General features: G+C 41.1%; 1 protein-coding gene across 5 annotated transcripts in view; it reads right to left on the bottom strand.

The window, feature by feature from the left end:
* The window catches only part of TMEM200A (transmembrane protein 200A), a 54,877-nt gene extending 33,071 nt beyond the window's left edge, over positions 1-21,806 (bottom strand). For 2 of the 5 annotated variants that reach the window (XM_071806560.1, XM_071806559.1), the window contains exon 1: positions 20,924-21,474. The gene's annotated coding sequence lies outside the window, so the exon portion shown is untranslated. The other 3 variants (XM_065835674.2, XM_065835676.2, XM_071806561.1) reach the window with 3 other exon arrangements.
* Between the last annotated feature and the right edge of the window lie 387 nt (positions 21,807-22,193).

Consider the following 22,193-nt stretch of genomic DNA (forward strand, 5'->3'; position numbering starts at 1 on the left):
AACACTTTTTTAATCTTCATTAATTATTCATGCTAATATGCTAAAATATGAACTCTGGCAACTGAGGAGTTGTCATATGTTCACACCTGCTGCTCAGCAATGGAGGAAGCTTTGATAAGCACAGGGATGGACAATTGCAGGAGAAACATCTTAAACCACCCCAGCTGAACCTGCCACTGACCTGGGGTCAGAAGCCAGAAGCATTGTCTAACTGGCCAGATGTCTGTATAGCCTTTGGGAAGGTTGAGTACAGGTTACCAAGCACAAGTTGTCATCCCTACCAACCCCAAAGCCTGTTTGTGTAAGAGAATGTGGAAGGTGAGAGTATCTCCTTCATTAACTTTATCCAGTCAAGGACCTTTTCAGTACAAAAGGGGATAACAAAGCAAAGAAGGAAATGATAAACAAAAGCACACAAACTGATAGACAAGAGATAAACAGAGGCAATGCCAAAGACCTACAGTCGCTAATTGATGAGCCATTAAGAAACTAACTGAGTATGCAAGGGGTGTGCCTGTGTATTCACTCACAAACCTAAAGGTGAATAAGCCAGTAAGGCTCTTTGACCTGGCAGGGGGAGGTCAGATGGGCAGCAGGTTCATGATGGTGTGCAGGAAGCATCATGAGTGTGGGCTGCCTGTGGGACAAGTGTGTGATTACGAGTGTCTGTTTGGAGCAAGCATCAAGCTGGACCAACTGGCAAGTGGGGGACCCATGGGCTAGGTAATGGGGCCCAGGATCTGGGTAGAGGTGCTGGGTAGCCAGAGGAGCCACAGTGGTGCATGAGGGATCCATGAATGCGCGTGTACTTTTGCTAGGGAACATCGGTCCTTACCAGCCACAGATGGGGAAGGCAACTTGTCTATTAGGTCACTCCTGGAAGTGTTAAATGTGGGTGCTGTTGAAGGACGAGCCTTGTCCATGGGAGTTTTGTAGCTGTGCACGTGTCCTGTGTGCATGTGAGAGTGTGTGTGTGTGTGTGTGTCTGTGTGTCTGTGTGTCTGTGTGTCTGTGTCCCTGGGGTACACATGTAGCCTTGCCACAGGCTGAGCCTGTAAACAGGAAAGCAGTAGTCATGTACATCAGTCTGGGGTGGAGACCTCCAGGTTTCCGTGTGCACCACGGTTGGGCTCCAGCAGCCAGGTAGGAGGAATTGCCAGGCTCTGGAGCTGCTGAAGGTAATGGCTGCTTAGAGCATCCCTTAACTGTTTGCTTAAAGCTGATGTATAGATGGCCTTCAATCCTACAGTCATATCAACATTTCTTAAGTAACAGCAAGGTCTTCTTTATGTGCCCTATACTACAGCCTTTCATTTAATAATAATAATGATGATGATGATAATAATAATAGTAATAATTCCATGCTGATAGGTCTTAGCTCCAAGCACCTGGAAGACTGTTGAAGATTTTGGAATAGAATACAAAAGCAATCCATCCTATCCATCACAGCAGAAAGACAGCAGTAAGTAAAGGCATGCCATAAAGGTGAATATAAGTCCACAATTTGTAGAGTCACCTAGTTATAGGACTGTTATGTGCATTAATCTTCAGTTGAGAAAAAAGTTTATTGAGGAAGAGGTATGGAAGCCAGCAAATTCTAGGGTTAACTTTCTTCTACATCTGTATTTCCCCAGACTCTGATAATTTTCAAGTCATTTACCTTAATCAATTAGATATCTGAATGCCCACATATGTGCTTTGAAAGTGCATAACAAGACAAAAGGTTAAATCTTAAGTTCAAGCAACAGGAGGTTGCCATCAGTTTAGAACGTTATATGTGATTCAGAATTATTTTTTTTCTTCTCAGTATTTTTTGATGTGCACCTTGCTGCCTTTTCAAAATAATTGCTACTAGGGCTTATTATTTATATGCTTTGGAGTCTTTGGAGGCTGTCTATTTCAAATCTTAAGAGATCCAATCTTGTTATTCATTCATGCCTCAGCTTTAAATTGGCTTATTAAACAATATGATGATAATTACTGTGGAATTTAAAAACGCTGATCTTTTCATAACCTTAAAAAGTGAAAGACTCATTTTAATGTACCCACAGGAATTACAGGAACTTAAATTATTATTTCCATAGTGACAAAAGTATGCTTTATGTTTACAAATTTAGCATGAACTTCTATAGAGAGCTTGAATTGTAAACATCTGCTTACCTGCACTAACTTTCTTCTTCATTTTAAGGTCACAAAACTTTTACAGTAAATCCTTCAGAGTTATTGCATCTTGTATGCAAAATATAATCTTACAACTTGGGTGTGGAATTTGTTCGGAAAGAAAATGCCTTTAGTGCATCTAAATCCTGATATTCCCTCCATTAACATCAGTGTGATTTTTCATGCAACTGATGGCTGCTAGAACTGGCAAGCATTTGTAGAGCTGAGGCCAGAGTACTGCAGCTTTCCATATTGCTGTTTGGCAGGTGAGGAGAAATTCTGTTATTCCATGGAAACTGGCAGATCTAATCATATGGTTTTGCTTATCAATGAAACACTGAGCTGTGCGATTTTACTAAGCTTGTATTTTAGTTTATTTGTGCAATTGACACTTTGACCAGACAGAATGATTTAATAACAGACACGTGGCAAACAAGTTGAAAAACTGTTTTTAAAAGTACTCCTGCTGTATAGAGTTTCTTCCATTTTTAACTTATGAAAATAGTTCAGTTACAGTAGTCACAGTATGTTTGGGATTACAGTTCTTAAGTTATTAGCAGCAGGTCATACACAGTAACAACAGCACCTACAAACTCCTTCACCAACCAGGACCTTTCAGCACCACGTGCTCTAAGAATAAAACACAGTAGTCCACGTGTCAAAAAGAAGTATTAGTTTCTTAGACCCTAAATGTATTAATTTTTCTCTTTATCTTTTTATTTTCCCAATAAGTTCATTTAAAAAAAATAAAATTAAAAAAAAAAAAAAATGACTTCTCCATTGCATTTAACTCACCTAACTGTGGTGACTGCAGAGAACAAGCCCCTTCCCTCCTGAAGGCACATCTGTGTATATGCTTCCACCAAATGTAATACTACTGTAGCTTTCCTGAACTCCCTCTAGATTTTCACATTCTATTACAGTGCATCAACTACCCTGAGTTCTTCCTCATATTAATTGAAAGGTGCATTCAGCAGTATATTTTCATGTGCAGTAAGCTGACTACAGTTAAGTACAGTGTGACCACGGTGAAAAATATTTTCTGTGACTATCTTTTCAATCTAGGCTTGTCATATGCTTCTGTACACTAAAAGCCTTGTTTTGGCTTGCTCCCAGCCTTCTCTTGAAACAAAGCCTGGTCTGTCTTTGGTAGATTACTTGTCAGTATGTTGGCATACATGTTCAGATCCTGGAAACAAGAGCTGGTTAGTTCCTTGTTTCTACAGAAGAACCAGGAAAACTCATATGCTCATTTTTAACTAAGTCACTCTAAAATGCTGACTATTGGAATTACATTCTGGTGAACGCCTACCCTTGCCTCATCTTCCTTCAGAAACAGTTTCTGAGTGACAATAAAGGCCTCAACCAAAGCAACCACTGAAGTCTACTACATGTGTGCAGTATAAAGTAGACCACATGAAAAAAATATCACTGAGTAAAAGGAAATTACATTACAGGACGAACAAGCACTTAATGAAAATACTAGCTCACTTTGGATTCTCATTGTTCTCCTTAGCTCTCCCTGCTTCTCTTCACCTTTCATTTCATGACTCACTCATTTGTCCCAAGACCTTAAGAATCTCACATAATGCAGCACTGGACAGTTTGGTTGGTGAAGGTAAATCATAATCACTAGTACCTTTAAATCATGAAGAAGCTATACTGATTAATGTATGCTATAAGTGCACAGTGGTATAGCTTTTACAGAACTGGAAATAAATAAAATGTACTTTATGTTTATGTTACACTGTGTAAATGTACATTACTGCAAATATATAATACTCATATTCAGTCAATGTTGAGATCTCAAGAAATAAAAAATAGTGTCTAAATTATTATTCTCAGATAAGGCCAGCTAACATATCACAAAATGTTTGTTTTTACAAAATCAATAGCGTTTTTACAAAAATCATTGTATACTCTTTGTTGGCTGGCCTTTGAATACGGATGAAGGATTTTTTGCACAGACCACAGAGTCTTTTCCATTTCAATTATCAGCCAGAATTGCAGCCACTGGGCACACTTACACCATGCAATGAAATGCAGTAAACTAACTCTGAGCTACAGCTAACGAAGTCCAAATCAAAGCACTGTGCAGCGGTAACATGAATGAATATGAACTGAGATATTAACCATGCTGTGGTCTATACTTGCAAATATATAAGCAACACAGTAATTCTCCTCAATACTATCAAAAGGTACCAGCTGCAAGCTTTTTCAACTGGTTAATTAACCCATAAACATGCCAAACCAATTTCTTCATGAACACTGTGGCTTGTACATTTTACATTCTTTGCTGAAATAGCCAAAGTCTTATTTTGCTTATGAAAGTATGTATTTCTCCTAAAACTAAGTATTTATTTACTATAGTGTTTGCATGAGATATTAGAGGGATTATGTCTAAAAATAATACTACATTCATAGTTATTAAGACCCCCGCTGTTATCTAATTTGTTTCTGTTTGGGAAAGCTGGCATATCTAACCTTCCTTCTCCAAAGCCTACCAATGGGAACAGTCCAATACCTCATCAAGAATAAAACACAAATGACATAATGCCCTTCTTCCAAAAATACGTTCCATCCTCATCAGTGCCTTGGACAAAACCTCCAAATGTCGCACCTGAGACTTACCAGGAGACAAAACTAACTGTGACTCAACCAACGGAAGCTGCCTATAAGAAGCAGAAGCAGGAGGAAAGGCAGTCTCTTACGGTGGCATTTCTTCCCTTTGGGTGCCCTTCCAGGCACAGACCCATTAAGGGTGTGAGCCAGCTTGGAGGGCAAGTTCCCCAGGGACAGGAAGAGTCTCCTCACTGACTGGCCTGCATGTGCCACCCTCCCCTCCAGGGTAATCTTCTTATCTAGCCCTATAGCTAGTGGACCTCATCCACGGTCAGTAAGGATGTCTACAGACGCCTCCACATCTTGGGTTGCTCCAACTATACATATCTGTCCAACGACATGGCCCTGAACTGTGCAGACTCTTTCTTACATGCATACAAAGTAAAATCACTTATTCTTGAATCACAGAACTACAGAATAATTTAGGCTAGAAGAGACCTCCACCACTAACTCCAAAGTTACACCAAGTATGCAATTCATCTTTATTTTCCTATAAACTGCAAAGGAAAACAAAAAAAGGATTATTGTTTTAAATCAGAAATGGCTCAGAAAGTGCTGAAATTATATAGTGATGTGTGCCATATAAGACACAATTCAAGTCTTCATTCAAGGTATCAAGAATAATACCAAATTTTTTATATGCAGTACTGTACATTAAAACTTGTTATTTACAACTTGTAGCATGAAAACTGCTCCTGAACTCACAGGGTTTGTGTACATTACCCAGTCCTACATGGAGAGAGCTGGACCAGCTCATCTGGAACACAGATGAGCCATCCCACATCTGGTGCCTGTATTAGTTGAAGCATCTCCACAGGGTACTGAATTTTGTTAGGAGAGTTTGCCAATATCAACCCTACTTTTGCTACACACAAATCATGCATTAAAGGCACAGTGTGTCTGCAGAATTTTACTCCTACTTGGACACATTTGTTCCATTCACTACCCTGAGCATGTGCAATCTAAACTTTATCCAAGGAGCTGTGTGCTGGAGAACCACAGCCAACCTCTCCAACATCTGTTTATCAATATAGCTGTAGAGACTTGTCTAAAATAAACATCTAGACCATTCCGTTTGTCTAAATAACAAGCTTACATTATACATTTCAAACTAATAGCTTTGATGGAATTTAAATCCCTCTAGAAAAAAGCACTACTTAGCCACAAACATGAGTGTTCCTCCCCCAAAAATATATATATTCCTGAACATATTATGCCAGAAAAGATCGTTTTCATCTGCATGTGGCATACATAACCAAGGAAATTCACCTCTGATTTCTGAATCAAGCCTATGCTTTCTTCTTGAGTTAGATATTTCAGAAAGATAGTCTTGATTTAAAGAGAGATGACTTAGGTCTTAGACTGTACTTTAAGAATTCGCTCTTCTCACTATTAGAAATGTTTCCAATTTCAATTGTTATTTTATTTTCAGTTTAAATATTTTAATTTCCAATACATTTTGGTGTATTAAGATGCCTTCTATCACTAGTGATTCTGCACTGGTATTAACATTCACAGAGCTCTCTCACTCAAGGTATATAATACGGGTTTGATTTTGCATAGCACCTTTCATTGAAGTATCTCAAAAAGCCCTCATTAGTATTTACGACTGTTGAGCATCCTATGGAAGTATTCCCATTTTGCAGACAGGCAAACTGAAGGAAAAGATACTAAAGATTATTTTCTCCAAAGGGAGGAAAATAACATGGGAAGAATGTGCCTGTGCATTTTTGGTCAGGCAAGTTTTCCAAAGCCACAGACTACATCTGTCAAAGTTAAGAAAAAAACCCTCATTGTCAGGTTCTATAGTAACACCATTACAATTTGAATACATTATTTCTAGATATTGTTGTATAAGATTTAGGTGTACAATTCAGCATTTAAAACAGGTTAGAAATGCACTACTAATTTGATACTAATGTTTCTATTACATTAATGATACAAACTGTCTAGCATAGGAATGCAACAATTTTTACACTGCTTAAGCAACTGGCTGTTCTTACCCCATTTCGAACAATGAGATACTTTAAGCCTAATGAATCACAAACACCAATATCCACAGCAAGCCTAAATTCGCCTTGGCAGCTGCTGAAATTCCAACCTATGGCAGAGACAACAAAGATCTCAGCCTGGCAGTTCAGTCCCTGGTGACACTGTGTCCATCGAAGTGTGCACACGCAGTCACTTCTTTTCGCATCTGAACCTGGGAGGAAGGGTTTTTTTCTGGATCAATGAACACTACTGAGTAGATGAAAGTACTTAATAGGTTTTCTCCAAAATGCAGCTAATAGCTATCAGAGTGTATCCTGATTCCTATTAGGCACAGACCTCTTACTCTCGCCACCTTACGTCATAGGAAGCAGCAGGGCAGATCATAAAACAGGGCAGAAAATCAGAGTGTTTGCCATTCCAGCAGATGGGATTGCAGGCCCGGAAGAAAGAATATTCTTAGTACATCTACACAACTTTTCCTACAACTCCAATCTTATTGCTCAAGCACACTAGGACGTAAAGGTTACTAGATTTTACAACTCTTTTTGAAAGATTTAAAGGATACGGGTTTTCATGAATGACCAGCTTTTTGCAGAATGAACATCTGTGGCCAACATTTTGCAGAATGAACATCTGACCTCCTGAGATTTACTGGCCTCAGAAAGCCTTTCATATCTGTGTTAAGGCATTTCTAAAAGTTCTCTAAAAAGTGTTTCTCCAGGACTGGAAGAGACATCTTACCCATTCTGTTTTCATTAAGAGTTTGAACATCGCTAAGAAGAAAACTGAACATCTACTTCATATCTTGATTAACCTGATTAACCTACTTATGATAATCAAAGAAATTAGAAGGAAAAAAAAAACTCCCCTACTTCCAAAGTTCATTTTACTCAGGCATGTTAGATATCATTTAGAAGACAGGCATTTTAAAATCCAGCCAATGACAGCATACGTTTAGGGATGTTAACAACAAAAATACCACCTTAACACAGCTTACATAAACAAAGTGTTATTTGAAGAAAGCACCGTCTGGAAGGCTATGGGGGTTTCCAGGATGGCAGCTCATAAACTCAAACTGACTCTCATGGCTTTGAACCAAAACCCTTCTATCTCCTGAGAGCTGTTTCGGCTTGCTTATATAATAAAGGCATGATTTCACAGAAAGTATCTGATATTTTTGGGCCACATAAGAACCAGCACCAGGTCGATGACTAGCTAACATGCCAAATGAAAACCTAACCTTGCTTTCAATTTCACATGGTCAGGATCTCATCACACTCATCAGAACAACAGTAAGCAAACAAGAATTCAGTCCTTTCACAGTGTCCTGGAGATCACAGTAGGGAAAGGCAATCTTGGACTTGTATCATCCTGTTCTCAGTCTGTAACATCTAACTGTTCACCAGTTTTGTGACATATATTAAAGCTTCAATTAAAATGAAGGATCTATATTGATATAAAATGTGAGTAATGATAGCAGAGAATCCAAATTCTTATGTCTTTGCTGATCTGTGTAATTTGTACAGCTCTAGAAATTCGCTTTGCAGGAGTCATTCAGGGATCCAGCATGCAGTTCCTGGCTATGTGTACCCTAGATAAAAACAAATCTAAATACCATTTTCTTCCCAAAGCATTTGCTACTTTCATGTAGGCAGAGAGCAAGAAGGGAGATGTGAAGCAATGGAGGAGAGGATGGATCTCCTACAATATAAATAGAGGAGAGAGCATTGCAGGGACACAAAAAACAAAAAAACCTGAAGGCTTTAAAGGACTGATTCAGAGAGGTACAGAGTAAGCCAGCTGTTATCAAACCTTTGACATAACATCACGTCCATGAGATTCTTACATGATTCAATACACTCTGGTATCTTGTCTGTATCTATACAATGCAGAGGTGGCCTAGGTTCACATCATAAAGTAGGGTTACAGTATTAAGGTGCTTTTCCCGTTATTCTTTGAAGTGCACAACAAAACTAGGACCCTACAAGCCTCCATATGAGGCAAATCCACTACCTGATTTTTTTATTTTTCTTTTTATAAAAAGCAGGGAAATAAGTTCCATAAATGCTCCACTCTCCTCCCAGGACTATGTGTGTATATATACATATAGAAATATATACATGGAAAACAGGTTTGCTTGAGAAAAACAGAAATTACTGTCAAATCAGCCAGAAGAGTTATACTAGATTTAGACAAATGTTCAAATAATGCAATACTAGCTTGGCTGCATAGCCATGCTTTTTTCATGCTCCCTCTTCATGAACTTTTCAGCCAGAATGGAGAAAGTTGCTGTGCTATAAATAGTCTGTCTCAGTAAAAACAAACAAAACCCATACTGAGAATGAGCAATAAAAAAGTTTGACAATAAAATATCCTGAAGACTAAAACACAAGCCAAATGTAAAATTATTAACACGAGCCATTCATCAACTTCAATTTTATCATTCCCCCAAAGCCATGACATGAAGTCATATAATCTTTTGGGTTTTGATGAAATCCAGGATGGTTTTTCTGGCTGTTTTTCAGATCTCTGCTGTGGTTCATATATTCTGTTTTTACAGTTTGATCATTATGACTAGTAGCTCTTCTGAAAAATGTGTAGAGCAAGTTATACGCAGCAACAGTCATCTCCTAGCTTTTGTACACAATGAGCTTGTTTAATCACAGCCACGTGTCTTTACATGTAATGTATGTAAAAGTGTTTTTAAACGCTTTTTAAACCGTTTTTTTTTTCTTCAGGAAAACATCACCGCATCTAAAACAGTAAGAAATGTGTAAAGTAGGATCTGTAGACATTTTCTGTCTCATTCATCTCATTGCTGTTTCCATCTGAGACGATAATTTCCTACCAAGATGGGATTTTAGGCACAGGAATTGTAGAAACCTGCCCCGCATCTTAACTTCAAGGTCCATGTGATTATATGTTTTCAAAAGCTGAGATTTTGTGCGAAGTGCTCAAGACCTTGAAGAAAGATCTTGAAAACCTGAACTTAGTGCTCATCTCAACAACCTCTGTGAATATCCATTCCTCTTCTGCATATCTTCCATATTGTGAACCTGCATATGTGGGCTGGAGCTTGGCTGGAACATATCCCACGACACATAACCATAGCCCATCATCATGTACAACACAGCCTAAAAGACAGAAGTATGGTGAAAAGGCAGACACGAGGCAGTACAGACCATGTACTGCCATGTGCCAGTATATGACCATGCTGACGGCAATGTGTCAATGCAATGCAGTTGTTGCTAGAGAAGCTTTTAGGTTGAGTGTTTGCAAAGAGTTCAAAAGCCACAAACATCTAGAGAACACTAGGCAAAAAAACACATCAGACTCCTTTTCTAGGGCCCTTTTACTGCTGTTTGTCCAAGTCTCTGCTGTCACTGCTGAAGACTTCAGTGTTACCCCTACCATGTGTTTTCTAAAATGCTAACCATAGGAAATGCCAACACCTGCTCTCATAATTCCTTGTGGATTTACTGAAAGACAAGAAGGAAAACAGTGTTATGATATTAATGCCACAGGTAGTCACACTACGTGATAAGACCCACTTCTCCTACTTCCAGTTACTCAGAGAAGAAGCTACTACTTGTCTAAGACATTATTTGCAAAAATTATAGTCTTGCCCCTGTAGAATAACCCATGTCTGTGGTTACTTTTATACCATTGACCTATCTTCCTTTCTGTGTTCTGCCTTTATAACATCATATTCACAGTCCTGCAGTTATCAAGGAGTGAACTGTGTTTACCTAGAATTTTTAATAAAGTGTAATAAACTGTGTCAGTCTTTGCAAGTTTTCTGTACAGCACAGAGCTACTAGAAGTATGCAACTGAATCAAATGCAGGCAGTTAGGCACAACACAACAATAAAATTATTAAAACAAAGCAACAGAAGAATCCACACAATATACACTGCCCATACCTCCAAGTACCAAGCCTAACCTAAGAAGTCCCAAGCCCCTAAATACTAAAAGATTTTCAGCCACATAGAACCATAAAATGTCATGAGTTGGAAGGGACCCACAAGGATCATCGAGTCCAGCTCCTGTCTCTTCATATGACAACCCCAAATTAACACCATGTGTCTGAGGGTGTTGTCGAATTGCTTCTTGAACACTGTCAGACTTGGGGCCGTGACACCTCCCTGGGGAGCCTGTTCCAGTGCTCCACCACCCTTTGGGTGAAGAACCTTTTCCTAATGTCCAACCTAAACCCCCCGTGGCACATCTTCCTGACATTCCCTTGGGTTCTGTCGTTAGTCACTAAAGAGAAGAGTTTGGTGCTTGCCCTTTCTCCTGCCCTTGTGAGGAAGCTGTAGCCACAATGAGGTCTCCCCTCAGTTTCCTCTTCTCCAGGCTGAAAAACACAAGTGACTTTAGCTGCTCCTCATATGGCTTCCCCTCCAAACCCTTCACCAACTTCACAGTCCTCTTCTGGACACTCTCTAGTATCTTCGTATCTTTTTTACCCTGTCACTCCCAGAACTGCACACCGTGCTCCGGGTGAGGCCGCACCAGTGCAAAGCAGAGCGGGACAATCGCCCCCCTCGACTGGCTGGCAATGCTGTGCTTGATGCAACCAGGACATGATTAGCCCTTTCTGCTGCCAGGGCACACTGTTGGTTCATGTTCAACTTGCAATTGACCAGAACCTCCAGATCCTTCTCCTCGGAGCTGCTTTCCAGCATCTCATCCCTCAATCTGTATGTACAGCCAGGGTTGCTGTGTCCCAGGTGCAAAATCCAGCACTTGCACTTGTTAAATTTCATGTGGTTGATGATTGCCCAGTTCTCCAACTTGTCCAGTTTCCTCTACAGGGCCTCTCTGCCCTTGAGAGTATCAACAGTTCCTCTCAGTTTTGTGTCATTGGCAAATGTAGTTAGTATTCCATCAAGTCCCACATCCAAGTCATTTATGAAGACATTGAAGAGTGCTGGCCCTAAAATGGATCCCTGCAGAACCCCGCTAGTGACTGGTCACCAGCCTGATATAACCCCATTTACTAGAACCCTTTGAGCCCAGCCTGTCAGCCAATTGCTCACCCACTGCACTGTGTGTTTATCCAGCTGCATGCTGGACATCTTGTCCAGGAGAGATAGTATCAAAGGCTTTACTGAACTCTAAAAAAACAGTGTCAACTGTTTTCCCTTGGTCAACTAGGTGAGTAAATGCTCTTGGGGATATCGGTATTCCCAGACACAGTCTCACTGTTAAAGGACAACATCCTCAAGTAATTCCAGGGCAAATGACTCATCAGAAAAATCTTCCAGTCCAAGTTTCCATAACATCAGCACCCTCTCCAAGGGCCATGTCTGTTCCAGGCTGGTTTAACCAGCCTCTCTCCACATCTGACTTCATAGCTTGCTGTACTGGACCTTCCTTTTCTTTTTCCTTCACGTTTTTCCCAGTAGATGCTTCTTCAACTGTATATTTAGAATAGCTAGATTAGGAAAGAAAACTTAGAACTGAATTCTGAAGTCCATCTCTTCAGCCACAAGGTTTAACAAAAGCATATTTAACCTGAGGGTGATGCTGATAGGCTTCTCAAGGAGTATTAACCAGCGTGGTAGGCCTGTTTCCAAAGCACTCAAAAACTCCAAAACTACCTCCTAAGCTCAAACCTGAAAAGCACAGATGACAAGCCCTATTTAAAATGAAACTGTGTCTAGTAACAATTAGAATATTCTGTACAAGAGATAATTTTCCTTGAGACTACATCTAAATTCTAGAATGAAGGATTGCAGAAACTGACGATCACATTTTTGGCTCCAGGCTCTCCGTTTGGGCTTTGACTTCCCTAACACAGGGTAAATACTTCCACTTACACACAATGCACACTTACAACAATGGTAATGCAAAGATTAAGTATCCTCAAAATTCTTTGGAGAAAGTAGGAAAGACGACGAACTTCATATATCATAAAGTCATGTCACAAAGCACAATAATAATGCTATGTATGCTACGAAGATAGCACAAGAATACACTGGTAAAATTATCTAGAAAACATTAACAGAAAGCTATGCTACTTTATCTGGGCCCAGCTCCTCATAGTCTAAGTCTGACTCTGTGATCTTACCTCTTTTATACAATGACATCTAGTCATAATATCCAAATTCCTCAGGAAAAAAAAAAAAAAGTCTAATTGAATGAAAAAAATTCACAGCATTATGTACTAAAATAGAAAGAACCACAGTCTCAGCTATAACATGTTTTCCATTACCAATTCAACTCTACAGCCAATAGGACAAAGAAAAATTACAAACTGGAGTTCTGAAAAACATTACATTGCTTGTCCTTAACCAGTAAATGCTTCTGTATGTAATTTCATTGGTATGTGTATTGTTTGCAAACCTGGATTGGAAAACAGTGACTTGTGCCTTTCTAATATAATATAGCCTACTGAACTACGTTCTAGCAACATTTTTAGGATCTTTCAGATATTCCACCACGGGTACCAGTTAATGAGGCTGTGTCCTAGAAGAATAAAATTGAATTAGAAAAAGAATGGCAATAAATTCAGAATACGCGTCTGCAAAGTAATTTGAAAAGAAATTTCTTCCTGGCAAAGAGCAAAGCAAATACTTTGCAGGGGTCATAAGAAGGGTTTGAGGAAAGCACTTTGTCATTGAATTAATGCGAAGCGATTCTACTGCTCTAAAGTCTATAAACTGTATTAATAACCAAGCCATTACTTACCAAGAAGAGTCTCGTAGGCCTCTGGATGTTTATTATTAATATCTGGTAGCCATTTTTGTACCAGACTATTATTACCAGGCCAATAACTGTGACATTAAGGAACTGTCAGCTGGAGATTTATTTTGCTTGCAAGTTTGTGCTTGTTTGGTAAACCTCTTGTAATCCATTTGAGAGTATGGTGCCCTAGTATGTTCCACTAATTCTATATGTTTTGTGTATCTAAACATAAAGTTCCAAATTCCAGTCTCCATAATATGAAAGTTACTACTGTGACCACTACTACTGACATCAGATTTCCTTAAGGTAATTAGAGCAGACAATGGCCTCCAAATATACCTTTTAATATCTCACTTCTACATGAAATCTATATTTCAAATCCTGGAACAGGCTGCCCAGGGACATTGTGGAGTCTCCTTCTCTGGACACATTCAAAACCCACCTGGCCATATTCCTGTGCGATCTGCTCTGGTGAATCTGCTTTAGCAGGTGGGTTGGACTAGATGATCTCCAGAGGTCCCTTCCAACCCAAACCATTCTGTGATTCTGTGATATTAGGATCATTGTGATAAGATTGCATGGGCTGAGGGAGAAAATATTTTAACAAGTCATGGATCTAGTGCCCAGTACTGGTTGCTGTGCCCAGGCATAGGCCCAGGGTGTGGGACTCCACTGCGTCTCCTCCGTGCTACCAGAAGGATGCTGGGGGGCATTTGCAGCCAAGGCCAGCTAGCATCCTCTTGGGTGTTTAGCTAGTTCAGAAGCTCCTTCCAACCAAGCAGTTTGGATGTGACCATCTCAAAGACAGCTTAACAACTGCACGCAGCCAGACCCCTTCAGCTGGCCTCATGGTCAGAGAACAGGCCTTTGCCTCATTAGTATACTAACACAAACATAGCAAAAAACATATCAGAAAGAAAAATCTGTGTGAGTATGGTGGCTAAGTATTCACTTGATAAACACTATTTAATTATTCATCATTTTGAAGGAAGCCCCCAATGTGCTTACTGTGCATAGATCTGCATGGTGGTAACTTTTGGGTTCAGGGTATTAGTCTGTTTGAAAATGGAAATGACAGTTGACCTAACTTGCAAATACTTCAAAATGCAGTTTCCATCTTGATAAGTGAACTATTCTCCATAGATTCCTTTCCTTTCATGTATCTGTTTGAACTGATTTGCTTACAGTATATCTTCTATAAGAAGTGTTTAACATCTTTTTTGCAGAGCATCCTACTTCGATAAACAACAAAGACATACCATTTAAAATGCATCCTAGGGAGACAAGAATTAATCTCTTCATTTTCCAGAGTCAAAAGATGAGAATGCTTCAAAAAAAGAAACACCATCATAACTTTTAGTCTTACTATACTATTCATTATTTGAGTTTATATCCATTTATAACACTGAATGCAGCATCATTCATCTTTAAAAATGCAACCTAACTATAACTCATATGTTTTCTGCCTTCATTTTTTTTCTTTCTTCAATATTTCTCTTTTGTCATTTGCTCTTTTTTCCACTTTCCATTCTCTTCTGCTTTCTTCCTTGTTTTTTATTGTCTTATCTGTCATTTAACTTCTCTTTCCTACAGAAATATTGTCATACCTCAGGTGAAACAAGCCAGCTGTTAAATACACAGTGATTTATAGTAAGAAGTACACACCTGCAGAGTCTCAGAGTATCAGGTTTATTCCAGTTGACCTCCAACAACACTACCACAACATCCATATCTCTAGAACAGCACAGTTCCATAGTGCATCCCTTTTTCAGGGTCCAGCAGGCTGTCCCATACCTTATATACCAAGTGAGCCCAGCACAAGATCATGCAAAAGAGAGAAGCTCTAGCAGCTACGTTGTGTACACCTTGTGTTCTCCAAGGAACATCTCCTTCAGAAAGGTTGTTTGCTGCAGCAAAACACAATGCTGCTCTCATTCCTCTTCATGAAGGAATACATTAAATGTACATTTCAATTGTCAAAGCTTCATAGTTTAGCAAGAGAAACAGTGTTTGTGCACATATCCATGCAGAGAGAGGAACAGGTAATGGGATCAAGTTAATTGCTAGGCTAAAATGTGTGTCCTGGACAATCCTGCTGACTTGTATGAAGATGGGCAAGTAATACCAACACAACCCAATTCTTGATTATGGGTTTCCAGTAACAACTCAGAGCTATTCATTTATATGTAGTTTCTCACATACTGAATCCTAACAAATCATAAACAGAAGCATTTCGCTAAGGAAAAAAAAAAAAAAAAAAAGAGTAACTGGAACTGGTTTTAATCACAACATACCTTCTTGTATACTTCCTCTGTATTTTAATATGCAATATGCCTTTGTTACTTTGAGTTACATAAGAGAGAGAAAACTCCAGTCTTTCAACTACAATTTTACACATGCAAATAGGTAGATGGATAAGTGATTGTGCAAGTAATGGCACTTTTAAAAATTTAATACATAGCAAAATGTGATAAGATTAATTAGATGCAAACTTTTTCTTCAACAATAGGTAACCGATTACACATAAGCAGAGCCACTTATTCAGGCACATTCAGAGAGAGAATGTGGAAAAAAAAAAAAATCAAATTCTATTACTGTTGCCACTATCACATCAAATTCAATACAATAAGTGAAGTTTTTTAACTGTCTTCTAATTAATCTACTTCAATGGTGGTTTACATTGACAAAAAAATTACTTTTAGAATTATACCCTTTAACGGAAGAAAGTAGTGTGGCAATCATTGGAAAGTTCTAAAAAGTTTGCTTTGATTTCATATCCACTCTCCGAGTTAATGCTGTAGTTCACAGCATAGGTCAGGGATAAAAGTACAAACCTCTGCTACTTGGAGCTGAAAGAATTAAGTGCCACTGACCAATTGCCAAGACTCATAGGCTATTAACACCCAATTCCATTGAAAATGTCCTTCCCATTTTATATCCAGAGTGAATTATGCAGTTTCAACAGGCTCAGATTTTAGCACTTTTTATTAATGGGTTTTAAAACCATAGGACTGGGATGCTTGGTCCAACTGTCTTTATGAAACAGGAAAAAAAAATTATATATTTTTATATATATATATTTATATATATATAAAGAGATTTATTCTTCCTCTCTAGTTCTTTGTATTTAAACTAGCTGCTATGAAAAGTAACATACACTATGTCTTACATCTCATGTGATTTTAAAAAAAACTGTTTGGTTAGTGTACGTATCTGAAATGTATTTAGTTGAAGTAACAAAATCCTAGTTTCTCTGATACAGTAAGAGTTTCATAATTTAGCTCAGTGGGGTAGAATTAAAAAACAATGTAGACAAACATGTCCTTTAATTTTACTTATTTTAATTGGAGGAAAATGGTCACACTTCCAACAAAAGGAATAATTGACTAAAATTCCAGAGAAATATAAATAATAATGAGAACTTGATATAAATAAACACAAGAGGACGAAGTGACAACTGCCTTACAGTCCTCATAAGACTTTTCAGAGACTTCATACACAAAAAGGTAGTTCATTGCTTTGTTTTCAACAAGTTTGTTTTGGTACTACCTTTCCTGAAATCTCTGCTACATCATTACATTTCATTTACAATGTTCCTCAGATGTCTAGTTTTGGTTAGGTGGCCCTGCACCTCCCTATCACTTTTTTAGGTACCAAAATATGCAGAAAAAAGAACTATAACCTTCCCCAACATGAAACACAGAAGAATAGCAGAGGCAACCAAGGAAAATCATCCTTCTTTCTCGGGTCTTTTGGTCATTGAATAATTTCAAAAAACATCAAGTGCTCTCTGCAATATTTCTGCCGTCAAAAGACCAAAATAATAACAGTAAATGATACAAACATGTTCTGCTACTGCTACAGATAAAAGGTTTCAAGTATCTCGGTACTACAGAAAATCCATTTGATTTGGTTAGCTGTGCAAAAAAGAAAAACTTGATTCAAGAAAAGGTACCCAGGCTGCAATAAAGTTCTAGAAGGAGATTGTCATTCCATTTATGCTAAGAGAGTAGTATAATAAGAATATTTTAGTACCAAGTTCAGTCATCAGGTCCACTTGAGCTGCTCATGGCAAAATTCACCTATATAAAAAACAACTATATATATACACACCCAGTATTGAATTGTGTTATGTGGAAATGGTTAATGGAGGAGTAAAGAAAGAACTTCTTGTTGTACAGTGAGACTGAGGTCCCAACATGAAAGTCTAGAACAGTGTTTATTCTCACAAATTTCACAAAAGGTGGACATCCAGCAAACAGTAAAACAACTGGCTATGATAACAGCTGTGTAAAACATTTGTTGGGTAGCTTAATTCACTGATGTTGTCAGCATTTCACTTTTCCATGCAATTAACAGTCCACTTATTAAGAGCCTAATTACCCAGAGATTGTGTGCGTGATGCTGTTACCCGACTAAGAAGAAAAGCAAAAACTTTTCCTTACAATGTTTTTATGTTAAAACTGAAGTACTAACTAAAACTAAAGCACTAACTCAAGCACTGTCTGCAATTTCCTTTTGTTTCTAGTGGGCTTGGAAAGTGTACATTGCTCTCCATTTTAAAATATGTATCAGACTTCCCTAGGAAGATTTCTAGTTCTTAAACTATTGATTGGTATCTTTGATCATCCCAAAGGCAGTCACCAGTTAGCAGCACAGGAAGTAATACAAAGATTCTGCTGGTAAATAGACATTGAGAATGGGCCTCCCTAAATCCTCATAGTAAGGTCATATTTGGGATGTCCTCCCACATCCATCATACTGCAGCATCAGAAATCTTAACAAGGATTTCAGAGAACAGATTCAAGTCCTCTTAAGTTTTTTACATAGAACTGTAATACAAATATCTAATAGGATGCTCTACCTGGTCTTCAGCTGCCTTTCTAGAAGTGTCCAGGTTCTCCTTATACACTGTCTGACAGCCTCATGCAGAGTTCTGAGACTCCTTAGGGTGTCTAAACAGGCATGAGATGCCTATGTTTTCATAAATTAATCCTACTAAAAGTCTCTAGTCTTGCACACTAAAAAATTATTTGCATTTCCCCTTTGTTCCAATATCACAAGATCAAACGTGTAGAATAAAAGTAATTGAACTGTTTAAAAGGCATAATGGCATCCAATCAAGTGTAGGCATCATCACTAGGCAAGGATATCAAGTTCCTCTTAGTTCCACTACATTCTCTACCACTGTCATGGACAAGACTGACAGCATCCTTTGGAAATCATTCATGATAGCAATCTTCAGGTTTGATTTTTTTTTTTTTTTAATGTCATAACTTTGTTTGATTTCAGTAATTTCAGTGAGAGTTTTGACGGATTTTCAGCATTTCAGATTTTTGGCTCCTAGAACAAACTGAACCAAGCATAAGAAGTAGCAGTCTCCTCCTGCTGTTAAATACATGTACTTCACTTCTTAACCAGTTTTCACTTTTCCTTTCCCCTTTTGCCCCCAGAGAGGTATGAGTCAATCAAGAATATACAACCTGTGAGATGTGGCTGCTGTGAGCACCTGTGTACAGCACAGGTATTTTGTGTCATAATGACCAGCATTCAAGGAAACGGAAGCAGAATATGTTGAAAGAGGGCTTGGTCCAGGAAAGCTCCAGCAATGCAGTTAAGCCAGCAAACACTTTCACTGAAGTTACTGGACCTATTGCTACGTGCAATGAACTCACACCGTAAGTAATCATTAGGGATGAAGGTTGGAACTACTTACCTGAGGGTCAGCATACCTTTGGGTGCTTTGTTGGAGCAGGGCTTGCTCAGTCCATATTTCACAGGATTAAATTCAGACAGCCCACCTTCCATAATCTGATTACAGAGCTTCCATAAAAATGAAGCTGTGTTCTAGTTCCAGTGAGATTTTATTGGACAAAACCATTTCTGTACATAGAATAACTAGTGTGCTGAACTCTTGCACCAGTATTCCTTTTTCAGCTTTCATTTGGATCATTGTTGCAATCCAACAAAGGAGAAACAAATAAGTTTCTATGCAAATAAAATATAAATTTTATATTATTTCATTTTCCATATTACTATTTAACTACTTAACACTTCCATTAGGGTGTTTTTCTGTGCTCAGGACAAAAACCTAACTCACTCATGCTTCAAAATACTAAAAAATTGTCTTATAGTTATCTTCTAACAAGTATTTTGCTAGAAGTACATTTACTGGCAACATGAAAAGTACAAACTTGAAAGACCTTTTGGCTTCATTATCAAGTGACTTGAGTTATATTCAATTGAAATATAATTTTCTGGTTTAAACGGCCTTTTTCCTTGACTTTCAACAAGGCAGCCCAGAAAAAAATTAAAGGGGAAAAAATACACTCTTTCTATCTGGACACTTACTAGGTTTCCATTGCATAGATTGGAAGCACCACTTGCTTATAGAAAAATAACAGAATACTTGCTACTGTATTGATCTAGAGCCAGGGTAAGCCAGAGAAAACAAAACCTCTGTTGACAGAATTTTATTGAACGCTATAGTCCTTATGTCCTAAAACCATTATGAAGTTCAAGTCCACTATATTGCTACAGGTTATTTTGTAGCTCATGTTACACAGAATGTTACACTAAAGGAATACTTCTGTCTGCATACTTTTGCCTTGAAACAGTAAAACCCGTTTTATTTTCATAATCACTGCATAAAATAGACTATCAGTCATTCATGACAATTAGTCTTAAGTGTCAAGTCGATACAGCCATTGCAGTTCCCGATCTGCAGACCAGCTGCACTCGTATTGAATTCAAGCACAAGCACTAACAATGGTTACGTTAATAAGAGATGAGGACTATCTACCATGTACCCAAGCTGTCTGCAGTACTTTTGTTTCAAAGTCTACCTTCCTAGTAAGCTTATGTCTACCCGATGAGCGATTTATTTAGCAGTAAGTTATGTTTGCACGCAAGGGAATAGGGTAACCTCCCCGTCGTCCCCATCTCATCCTTCCAGATAACCAGCACACCACCATTTTTCCCTCAAACAAAGGTTAAGGAAAACCCAACTTCTGTGAAAATAAAGGCAAAGGGGAAACTTGCCGGGGCGGGAGCGGCGAGGGGGGTGAAGTCCGGGGGCAGACGCTCGGCAGTGGAGGGCTCCCGGCCGGCAGAGCAGGCGATGGCAGCACGTAAAGTATTTCGGACCCGAAGAGCAGACAAAAGAGGGTGTGTAGCAGCTGCACGGAGGGCGGCAGCCGCCGGCACGCCAGCCCGCTCTGCTCGGGAGGCAGAAAGTCCATCTCCGGCAGGAAAAAACTCACCTCTCCGTCCCCGCTCCCACGCTGCCCCTTGCTCCCGAGGGCAAGGGCGGGTCTCCCGGTTCTCCCCGCCGCCGCCCGCAAGCAGCGGCCACGACCCGGCCGCTTCCCGGGAGGAGTAGCGGCTGCGGGCGGGATGAAGTTTGGGGGCGAAGGGGAGACCCCCGCCACACGCACCCCCCTGCCCCGCCGCGTACCTGTGGGGAGGTGCAAGGTGTTCGCCGCCCTCAGGGTGCAGCGAGCTGCCGGGCTGCGCGGCGGTCGCAGGACATGGGGCTTCTCCGGTGAGGCGGCGGCTGGCTCAAGGAGTGACAGGGCGGCGGCTCCCCTCGCCCTTCCCCGGCACCGTCCTCGGCGAGACGCTGGCGGGGGCAGGCATGGCGAGCGGGCGAGGAACGGGGCCGGGGCGGTCACTGCCGGCCGGAGGAGGACGCCCGCCGACCGGGGGCTGCGCGCCCCCCCGCCGCCGCACGGCCAGCCGGAGGCGGCCTCCCCCTGCTCGCCCCGCGGCGACGGGCGGGTGCCATAGCAGCGGGCTCCGCGGGCCGCCGGGAGCTGCGGAAGGGAAGCGGCCGTCAGGCAGTCGCCGAGGGGGGCGTGGGCGGGCGGCGGCTCCGCGGCGCAAAACTTTGCCGGCTCCTCAGCGAGGTGCCCGGGCGCCGCTCGCCTCCAGCACCGCCCCGGGCGGGACCCCCGCCCTCACGGCCGCCCCACCGGCCCGCCCGCTCCCCTCAGCGCCGCCGGGGATCCCTCACCAAAGTTTCACTCCGAAACCTCCCGGCTGCGGCCGCGTCTCCATGGAAACGACCCCCTCATTACCCGCCGCTCCCCACGGGACGCGGCGGAGAAGAGGCGGAGGAGAGCGGCGGGCGGGAGCGAGCCGGGGCGGCCTTCTCGCCCGCGGGATGGCTGTGGGGGCGGCAGCCGAAGCCCTGCAGGGTGGCCGGGACGGGAAGCCCCACGTGGGCCGGGAGAAGGGGCACGCAGAGCCGCGGGACGGGAACACGGCTCCTTCCCCACCTCCCGCGGAAGTTTCCCGTCTCCCCTGGGGAGAGCGCGGCGAGCCGCCGGGAGCCCCGTCGGCCTCGCTGCACCGCTCTGCCACCAGCCCCACCGGAGCGGGGGATTTGTAGGGCGCTCGGTTCCGCCCAGGCGGGCTGAGGGACCGCGGCCGCGAGGGAGGAGTCACAGGCGGGGGCAGCCGAGGGGAGTCGGCGGGGCGGGGAGCGCGACCGTGCCGGTGCCAGTGGCGCGGCTGGGAGACTGGCGGCGGGGAACGGCGAGAGCCCCGGGATGCGGGGCCGGGTGCCGCCGTCCTTGTGCCACCGTCCCTTCCCCCGTGTGAAAGCCGGGCGGAAACCGTGGGAACGCGGAGTGATTCACCCAAATATGAGGGGGTTTTACCTCAGAAGCAATCACACTTTTATGATTCAGCTCTTTTTTTTTTTTTCCGCTTACTTTGTGGTT

This window comes from Patagioenas fasciata, chromosome 3, assembly GCF_037038585.1.
Source record: "Patagioenas fasciata isolate bPatFas1 chromosome 3, bPatFas1.hap1, whole genome shotgun sequence".
NCBI classification, from domain to species: domain Eukaryota; kingdom Metazoa; phylum Chordata; class Aves; order Columbiformes; family Columbidae; genus Patagioenas; species Patagioenas fasciata.